We start from the raw sequence: 11,565 nt of genomic DNA on the forward strand, positions 1-11,565 counted from the left end.
ATGATATTTTGGTAGTGTTGATATATGGCTTCCTACTAGCTTGGGATAATGGGTTAACCCTTTAGCTTCATCTCTAGAGTACACTAGAATGGCAGGTAAGTGTTTGAGGTGACAACTGATTCCTTTTTGTTTACATATCTTTCTACTTATGAAAGCTTCAGTTTGATTGGTGCTTCTCAATGAGAGAAGCAAACCAGAAAAAAACTTAATATGATCTTTGTCAGGGGTCTAACGACAAAGTGTTGGCTCAGGATCCTTGACATTGTGAGGATGCCCAAAGCAAAGATGGTTTAAACATCACTGGTTTTGAACACTTTTAAGCTAAAGATGTATTTCCATGTTTGAATATCTGTACACCACACTGCGTGTGGTAAAGCATGGGTATCATTTGCATGATTACTTCATTATGTCCAGCACAATCTCTTGATTTAGCTAAATAGCTTGATTTAGCTATATAGATCTATTAAGTTATTCAGAATATCTTGATAGAGCTATTTTATTAAACTTTTATCTTAAATTTGATTTTTTTAGCATGATTTTTTTAGCATGTACAAAAAGTCACACCTTGGTGCAGTGATAATATTAAACATTGAACTCTTCTGAAAACAATGCAAATAAAAATCACTCATCAAATTGACTTTGTACTCAAAGTTCTAAATTTTTTGGGGCTATATAAAGCAAATGATTTGGGCCAAACAGTTACTTCTTGAATGAAATTATAAAGGAGGTCAGGTATGGTCAGCAAGATAATTGATTGGTAATAATTCAGCACAATGAAAAGCAATCATACACTTATCCATGCCTCACCACATACTTATCCATGCCTCACTGCACACAAAATAGCATATGTATGGCACGCCAAATTCACGAAAATGAGCTAATCATAGTTTCACAGTTGATAAACTAGGTTTATCGACTGTAAACTATAGTTTACAGACGTAAACTATAGTTAACGATGATAATCTACATTTCACATATGTAAACTATAGTTTACACGATAATCTATGTTTCACAAGCGTAAACTATAATTAACACGGAAAACAATCATTTGCTACTGCAAAATATAGTTTATCTGATAATATAGTTTCACGATTTGTAAACTATGATTTACAACTCTAAACTATACTTAACAAATGTAAATTATAGTTTAGGCTTTGTAAAGTATACTTTACAGACATACAAAGCGCCAAATTCACAAAAATGCGATAAACATAGTTTTACACTTGAGAAACACAGTTTAGGAACAGAATCTCTTATTTTGTATCGGAGATGCACAATTTTCTGTGAAACTAGATTTCGCGACTCTAAACCATAGTTTACTATCAAAACTATAGTTAACAATAGTTTTTTTTTGTAAATTATAGATCGGCTAATCCTAGTTACAGCATTATAAGATTTTGCTATGTAACGACAATTGTTGTTAAATATATATGCATGTATATTTCTTGTTGGCGTTATAAGTAAATGTTCTATTATTTTAAAGCAAATCTAGTTGGAAATAAAAAGAAAAATGACTGGAAAATTATTGATTAAAATTTTATTTTTTTGATTTAAAAGAGAAAAATAGAGACCGAAATGCGTGATCTGTCATTAATAAAATACATGTATATCTTATATTCATCTGTAAATAAAGACATAACACAGTACATGTAACATTGCAGGCGCGGAATTTATTTTTCAACAACCGAATTTTCTTCATACATAAATAAAAGTGGCCTTTCACGGAACCAGCACAACAAATATTTGGGACTTCTCTCTCATTCTCTCTCTCTTAAATTCAAAGGAGGACGTTGAAACCCCCACAACCCTATCTATATCCGCCACTGCATTTCCTCTCTTTCAGTTTCTTTGTTTTGGTGATGAGATGTGGCGGGAAAATGCTTGGCACATTGTAAAACGCGCTTCACCCTCCTCTGCTTGAGCAAAAATCTCTTAATATTCTGTCTTTTAAAAATTTAAAATTTTATCATATTTCTAAAAATTTCCCCATAGGAAATGTATATATACACGACATTTTAAAACAAATACAATTAATCCTGTTTAAATAGAGAAAGTAATATTGATTATATATAACTCGGTCTTTGCTTAAGATAATGTCCAACACGTGTCCTTAATATTCCCCGCACTGATAAAACCTATACCCCATTATTGCTTCTCGCGATTGGTGCCGCGAAATTTCGAATTGAAAACTATCGTTAACAGGTGTTTAGATTCATAAACTATATTTAACAACTCTTAACTATAGTTTACGAGTGTGAATTATAGTTTATTACGATAAACTATGATTGGCAAATGTGAATCATAGTTTAGCTCTCAAAACTATAGTTTACGATCGATAAGTATAGTTTACGTCTGTTAAATATATAGTTTGAGAGTATAAATGACAGTTAACTATAGTTTACAACCGAAATCTATGGTTAACAAATGTAAAACATAGTCTATCTGATAAATATAGTTTCACGATTTGTGAAACTATGATTAACAACTCTTAACTATAGTTCACGATTGTAAATTATAGTTTACAGATGTGAATCTATGTTTATCAACAAAATCTATTGTTAACGTTTAATAGCGATTCTCTGTAACCACTTAAACTTCTTTGCCACGCATGGTCACCGATTTTGATGAAACTTTGCCCATTATTGCAACTTGACACCAGAAACATATATCAAATAAAATTTCGTTGCTATGTGTCTTGGTTGCCATGGTAACAGCCAGAAAAGTTTGAAAAATTGAGATTTTCAGCTACTTTGAATCTTTATTAAGCCTTAATAAAGACTAAGAATAACAAACAAACAATTCTCACAAAAACCTGACACCTTGTTGCCACTTATGCTATAAAGGAACTATTTAGAATTTATCTCTAAGTAAGTGGTAACCATGGGTACATTTGGAATACATTTTAGATGCTGAAAAATGCAGAAAAACGCTCAATATTCACTAATGATAGATGTTAAATGATCAAACTCAATCAACAACCTAAGAAAAAACAATATAAATATTTGACCTTAAGTAATTAGGTATTGGCAATATTATTCTAAAAATAATTTTCATGGTTGCCATGGTAACACAGTGTTACCATGCAAAATGTGTTGCTAAGATTGGGTTAATGCTACTATCGTCAGGAAAAACAATAAATTTCATGACTGGCACATATACATCCTTAGGACCTTGCAACACCAACAACATAAGAAAAATTTGGATTAATTGTTACTTTGCAGTGTAACCATGGAAACAATGTACCAGTTGTTTAAAGTGATATTTTTTGCTGCCTTAGGAATTTACTTACCTTTTATTCAAGAAACATATTATTTGACGCACCTTAAATAGTACTTATCTGGTAGAACTAAAGTTGAATATCATATATTGATCAAGTTTGTTGAAAAATACAACACTGTTGCTATGGTAACCAAGAAGGGATAATGTTAGATTTTGTTAATTTTATACCAATATTAAACCCTATGTGCCAGCTTTTTGCATCCAGTTAGAGATTGGGTGGCAGTCAAAATTGAAAGTCAGGTTAGTTGTTCATAATTATCAGTCATAAAAGTTTTGGGAATCTACATACAAGGGTACGTATCCAGGGAAACAGAATATTTTTCAGATTTTTATGCATATTTTTTCAGCTTATTTCCATAGCAACGCTCTATTTAAAGAATTGAATTTGAATTTTTTGAAATGTGAAAATTAGGGTCATATGAACATCTTTAAAAATTGATTATTAGTTATATAGAAATATGCTTTTTAAAAAGATAGGATTAGATTTATACACTAAGAGAGTAAATGTACAATCTCTTCTTGGTATTAAAACCATGGCAACCATTGCCAACCTATAAGAAATATCATATTTCTTCCTTGGTATATGTTACAAGGATCTTTTGTCTATTATTTGCTTGCATTTCAACCTAATTTTTTTTTTTATTCTTAAGTGTATGATTATATAAAATTAGATGAGCAAAATTATTACTTTTGAATACTTTGTTTCCATAGTAACGTATTTAATAGTTGATTTACCAAACATGTTTATCATGCATTTAAGACATCAGGCCTTCAACTTTCAGAAACAATCATTGCCACTTGTTTGCTTTACTGCAAACGTTAACTGGGGGACTCTGAACATGTTGAAAAATGCCATTTTTCAAACTTTAAGACATGTTGCCATGGTAACCATGACACGTAGCAACCAATTTCTGCCTGATTTGAGTTTACGGTATCAAAGACTTTTATCGTAGATAGTTTGGAGAAATTCTGAGACTATGCGTGCCACAGCTCCTATATAAAAGTTCAAGTCGTTACAGAGAATGGCTCTTAATTACAGACAGATAAACTTAGATTAGCATTCATAAACTATAGTTAACAACCGTTAAATATAGTTTTACAGATGAAAACTATAGTTAACGAATCGTTAACTATAGTTCACGGTTTGTAAACTATAGTTTACAGTCGATAAACCTAGTTTATCAACTGTGAAACTAAGTTTCGCTAATTTTTGTGAAATTGGCGTGCCATACATGTGATTGATTGATTGTATGTTTTACATCCCATTCCGATTCGAGTATTTTTCACTCATATGGAGAAGTCACCATATACTGATGGAGGGCTTCATTATATAACTAAATTAAGTGTGCTGGACCTGTTCATATTGTGATGAATTGAATTACCAATCGATTGTCATGTTAACCAGAACTGGTTTTCCTTGTTGCATGTATTTCATCCAAGAAGTAACTGTTTGGTCACATATTATTTATTAATTTGAATATAGCCCCAAAACTTTTAGAACCTTAACTGGAATATTGCGCTGAACATGCTGAAGGAGACACATCTTCCAGAGTCATCACGTTATCATGAACTGCATGGCACAAATTACAGTTCATCATCATCATATGTTACCGTTAAACTGTTACGATGTTAAATAAGGCACAGTACCTATGCAGCTTTAGGATCCAGTAAGCGAATATCAACAGCCATTATCTATACCATAATAATTCCACATATATTGCTAACTAACCTACCTCATAATTTTGTACAAACTGTACTCAGAACTGTGTACAGTGCATATTTTTCTTTCGCAAAATTTGTTTACGTAATTTGCCGCGGAAAAAGAACACAATTCCAAAATGAGTAAAAAGTTAATTGCTGATTAAACGGATTTCAGGGGGTCTCTATCCAGAGTTGTCGTTCCCGCTACGCTCCCACAGAGAGACAACTCTGGATAGAGAATGTCATTTGAAGTGGATGGTATTATAATAAATTTGCAAAAGTCTAATCGGATTTGGAAAATCCTGGTGGTCCTTTTCAATGCCCGCATCTTTATCTGCCTAAATTACTTCACAAGCTGGCCAGTCGTCAAGATCTGTGCAACGATTAACTTACTTGAAATTGCATTTGAACCTTCTATAATATTGTCGCACACACAGTGTTAAATATTAAAATAAGTAACAAAATTAACACTGATTAATGCTTTAAAATTTTGATTAAGTTAAATAAAAGATTTTTATAGCAGCTTTGAAATATAGAAAAAGGCCACCAAGTTACAGTTTTATTAGTAAACCAGAAACTGGAAACAAAAACATGAATTAGAGGTTTTCTCTGAAAGCCTCTGAAAGCTTCAACATTGTTCAAGAGATCATCGACCTATGTCTTAGAAAATCATTTTACTTTAAAATTAATTACTGTCAAAAAGATGCAGAGGCCTGGGATTCTTTTCGTTGAAACATTTCCAACTTATTCCCCGGGTTAACGAGCGAAATCTCGTCAACTGACACTCAAATAAGTCAAATGGCTAAATGATGCAATTGACAGTCATCTGAAAACCATTAAACGTCGAGCGCACGACAAGAACATTTGAAAGAGAAAGGAAAAATCTCTGATAAATTTCCCCGGCATGTTCTCCTAGAGCAATCAGCAGCTATATTCCAGGGCAAGCGATTTGAGTAAATAGACGAACTTGATCGATTTTTTCCTCAATAGTTTGGAGCTGTGGAAGGCATCGATCTTCATCATACCTGTTATTGGGGAGATACATAAACTAGTACTAGGGATGTTTGTACACGCAATTCTGGCATAAAACAAACGGACAGTGAAGTAGTGGCCCTGTGTCCAAGCCTAGGACGCAAAAGTTGCAAAATAAAATGCATGGACCTTGCATGCATAATAGAAATGTATAGATCTTTTACTGGAGGAATTAACGTTCCTTTGATGTAAAGTCTTGTTCAAACTTAAGAAAGGGTTAATAAACATTCAAGGATGTTAAAAATAAACCTTTGGCTCTTGATTCGTTTCATGAGAGGTTTGAACTAAAGTGTAACATTTTTATAAAAAGAAAAATCGACCATTCCGGGAAGACTTTAATTAGAGGCCAGCAATTTTTTAAAAAGACATTCATGAGTGTATTAGAATGACTGTTTCAGTACAGCTTTAAAATATGGCCGAAAAACTGGTGGAATTGGATTTAAGCCCAAGAGTGGAAAGAATATCACTGCTAAATAAAACTTCCAAAACAGATTCAAAAGTATATAGTAAAAATCCAGGAAAACTATTAGAACTACGCGCTCAGAAACAGAAAGAGGACGATGGGGAAGAACTGCGTCAGCTTTTGTGTTCCCCCGCCCCGATGAAATATGCCGTGGACGCTGAACCTACTGAGGATGTTTCGTCTCACACAATAACGGGCAAAACTAAGCCTATGTTTCCTCACATAACTGTGCAAAAATGTGAAGAGAAACCCCCACCTTGGACAAAACGCCAGCAATCTCCGCCACCATATCTGGAGAGTAATTCGCGGTCAGGAAGTTCTAACAGCTTGGAAATTCCGTCTCCGGTTCTCGAACGTCGGTCTATTGACGGTAAGGACATCATTGTTCTGACACCCGGAAATTTATTAAACACTTACAGCAAATCTGAAGGGTGTCTACATAGCAAAAGTGTAGATCGTAACAAGAAGTCTAATCTTTTGGAGGCGTCTCTGCTGCAACAGACGAAATCTCAAACGCTCACTGCCTCTACCACCCCGCTCATTGTCACAGGCAAGAGTTCCAGTCGACCGTCATCGCGAGTCGCATCGCCATTACCACGTGAGGTGTCCAAACAGCTTTATAAATACTAGCACTATAAAACGCTATGTTTTACTCAAAATTATCTAAATTGTGTAGATGTATTCATAAAATGTAAATTCTGCACGTGTCTGTAATTAAATACTGTACAAGTATATTTTTATAATTTATTTTCCTTTTGTGAGTGTCATTTCATAAACGGCTAATCAGTTTCCTAGCAACAACCAGTGCTAAAAATGCACCACAGAGAGAAGTTGTGACGTGTCCCAGATTTACCTCCAGATTTTATTAAAGTTTTGAGGAAAATAATGTTGATGGAAGTATATCTACGTGTATATCTTATTCCTCATAGGCACCTGATCCAAACTATGGAATTTCTAGGGGTCCGTGTGTTATGCTCTGTTCACAGATTGTTTATAGTTTTTTTTTTTGAAGATCGATATCTGTTCGTTATTTTCACCTTTATTAATTAGTTGTAGTTTAACAGGTGCATGATGAATTTATAGCGCCGGGCAAAGCAGAGAAATCTAGCTGTAAAAATACGCATGTATGTTAAACTTATTTTGTGGCTTGTTATTTGTAAATTATTCCGTCCAGCTTCTTCCCGTATTAACCCTAATGCGTATTTTTTCTTGACATGCTGAATTACACGAAAATACCAGGTGCCATGGATGCTGGCGTCCGTAGATTGAACTGCTCTCCCAGTTCGGCAAACCTCGGATGATACCGTCACCTAACCTTAGATGATGAACGAATCGGTCGAGGTGTGCCAAGTCCTGCTACCGCCCCCCCCCCCCCCCTTATAATTTGTGTACACCTTTTTATCCACAAGTTTATGGAAAAGAACAAAGTCAGTATACTTTCCAAGCATTGCTAAAAAAAAAAACAACAACAAAAAACCCAATAATAATCAAACAACACATTTCTGCTACTACAAATTTTCGTATTTATTTCTAGGGATGCTAAGTGGATAGACCCATTTATAATTCTGTTTTATTTATTCTACATTATTTAAAGTAGTGTAAATGTCAAAAAGCTAAGACCCCCCCCCCCCTTTTAAGTATACGAAAACTGCCTAAGGTAAAGTATCATTTGAAGGCATGTGTATTCCCTTATCTCTTGTATTAATTTTGTTTGATCACTGGAACACCCCTGCCCTCGAGAGAGAGAGAATATATTGTTTTCGTTTGTTTTGTGTTTACTTTTAGGGAGTGCATAAGGGAAACTACTGATTATTTGTAAAATCAACAATAGAAAAGAAATCACAAACCTCACATATACTTATTTTCATTTGGACATATACAAATTTCCATAATATGCGTATACATAATCTTTGGAGGATTCGAGAAGCGGATACCTTTCGGGTCTTTGTTAACCTTAAATCTTATGAAGTCTATACCCTATAAAGATAAAGCAGAGAATAATTTACATTTCACGCTGGCGATCAAAAGACTACAATTAAATTGCACAGGGAAAAAAACAAATTAAAAAAAAATGGAATTAGAAATAAAATTTAAAAAATGTGATACAGGCCCGTAGGAAGCAATTTCAGTAGGAAGGAAAAAAAAAGGTCATCTGACGTTTTTATTGGGGGTGGGGGAGCAAAAGCATATAGCAGCTATGTTTTCTATAGTAATCCAGTATAGTATAGTATTCGGCAGAATTATTGGGGGGGGGGGCACCGTGCCCCCCCCCCCCGGGTTCCTACGGCCATGTGATAGAATATTTACAGTCTGCAATTAACAATCTCCAAATCAAGCTTTACGTGCATACATAAGAATTCTAACCCTTTGGCTTTCCATAGACAAAAGCAATTAAAAAAACTTTTTCAAATATATCTGACCACTGAAACTTTATAAAGATGTTCAATAAAAGTTGTCTGTCAGAAATCAAAAATTAACGTGCACATGTTTACAATTAAATTCAGCTGTTTAATTGATTTGTCGTTCTGCGATGATTCTGATAAACATATTGAAGTGTTTCCATCTATTTCAGAGTGGACGGCCTTTATCTGATTCAACATACAATTTAACATGATTAATTATTCATCCCTGATCACGATGTAGAATGCAATCAATGGCGTCTACCACCAACTTCTGCTAAAATGAACCTTTTGTCCACATATTAATTAATCATGTTTTAAATATTTATAGTTGATTTCAGATACATTTTGTATTAACAATCACCCATGCAGTAAAATTTACAGTGTGACAATATTGCACGTCATCAATTAAATTGCTGGAGTACAAACAAAAATACATTGACGAAGAAATTAATCTACTTTTTCCTCTTGAAAATTCAACATACTCGTATGTATGTTGATTATCAAACTGAAAAAAAATCACTCGCAGTCAAATCTCTTTATCGATAGTTCGAGACTGAGGAAAAAATATCCACAGATTCCAATGTTCGAATATGAAAATTGATTTCATGATACGGAGAGACCATCGATACAATATATTCCTAGTCTAGTATTTGACATATCCGTGTTTGTGAGAAGGGCCAGGCGCGTAGCTGTCTATACGCAAATACGCGAGTGCGTACACATCATTCTCAGAAAAAAAAGAAAAGAAAAAAAAGAGAGAATTATTCGGAGAGAAAAAATCTCAATACCATCCAACAAATATTCGGGTTTCAAACTAGATGTGTCACACTGTGTCGATTTAAATTTTATATTATCATGACTGTATGATAAAATTTGAAATCTTTTATGAAATAACTGCAAAATCCAAATAAATCAATCATTATTTTGTCATTGTTCTATCATACATTGATATCTTTTTTAAATCTCTTTGAAAAATTAAAGTTCAGCCACATCGTTCAATGCTATGATCTACTAGTCTGATTTACAATACGACATTTTTTTTGTTCATAATTAAAATTTTGTATACGTGTTTTTAAACGTTAAGAAAGATTATATAATACCAATTAATATATCGGTTAAATTTTTAGCCTCAATTATATGTGCAATAAGTTTCCATGGAATATTAATTTTCGTTAAAACAATAAATATTACTATGTCTTTCATTTCCTAAACAAAAACTAAATGGCATATTTTTTATATTTCAAGAAAATGAATGAAATATTTGGTAAAACTCCGGAGCTTCAGCAGGCACGTAGTATCAGGGGAGCCCCCCCCCCCCCAACTTATTCCCAAAACCTAACCTTTTACTATTGAAAATGTACATTGAAAGGGTGGGCCCCCACTGTCTGTTGTAGAAATTTGGTTTTTGAAAGTTGGACCCCCCCCTCCCAAACAAACACACAAGAAATAGGACTTCGAATTTTGACAATCTTCCTTTTCTTCGTCCTTGCTTGTCAAAATTTTTAAAGTTGTAATTTTTTCCTGGCTGGCAAAAACTATATTACGTGCCTGACCAGAGCCCTTAAACACTGGGGGGGGGAGGGGGGGTTCAAGACCCCCACCCAACCCCCTGCCCTTCTCTGCGTACACATCATTTCAATTCTGGCTACGCGCCTGAGGGCCAAGTATATTAGAAAATAATGAATACCAGTAAAAGGCATGAAATTTGAATAATATCTATTGTATTACGTGTGAATATTCTTTTACTTAATCTATGTAGTAACGTAACCAAAAATGACTAAGAAACCCCCTAGAAAACCGAATCCTTGGTAAAGAGGATCATATATAAGCGACTTATCCTTCTACTCCTCCCCCCCCCCCCCAATCTAATTAAAATTAGATGTTCCGAATCCGCTACCGCTTCTCAAACGATGTTTGAGAAGCGGTAGCGGATTCGGAACATCTAATTTTAATTAGATTGCCGCCACACACAAACACACACACGAAATAGGTTTTTCGAGTCTGAAGGTTGTTTACCTTTCTTTCTTTCTTTTTTCTTTTCTTTTTCTTCCTTTCTTTTTTTTTTGATTATTATTAAAATTTTTCAGTGGGTGTAGACTCCCCTTTCCCCTTCGGAAAAAATCCCTAATCCGTGCATGATATAAATGCCATATAAATTATTTAATTTATACAAGCAATTTGTGTACATGTACAATTATATCGAGGGTTTAAAAGAAAATGATTAATAAGTTGAAAAGTTCTCTATAATGGGAGAGAGGCAGAATATTCCTCTCTCTCTCTCAAGTCTATGTCCTCTTTGATTGAGAGGTCTGCCTGTCTAACATTGATTGACCTTTATTATACTCTAATTAAGATGTCCTCCATCTCTTTTCTTGGTCACGCTATAATTCCTCATTTAGAGGCCTATAATGAAGCGCTTTCGATTTTGCGTTCACGGCATATCGTGTACCCTGTGAGAAAATCTATCGTGCTGGTTTTACTTGCTGATAAGTCCAGTTCAGGCTTCAGTCATTCCACAAGCTTTTGTGAGTATGTGGTGATGCAGAAAACGAGAATTTGTATTCGGATATGATGTGTGTATTTTGCCCAGAGAGTCTTACTCATCAGACGCCTTCAAATTATTTGAATGAACTTGGCCACCCGTTACTACATTTATATTTCATAGCAGAATCTGGTGTAACAATTAAA

Source organism: Saccostrea echinata, unplaced genomic scaffold (genome assembly GCF_033153115.1).
Source record: "Saccostrea echinata isolate AGI-Se365-2 ecotype Australia unplaced genomic scaffold, CSIRO_AGI_Sech_v1 ptg000009l, whole genome shotgun sequence".
Classification (NCBI taxonomy): domain Eukaryota; kingdom Metazoa; phylum Mollusca; class Bivalvia; order Ostreida; family Ostreidae; genus Saccostrea; species Saccostrea echinata.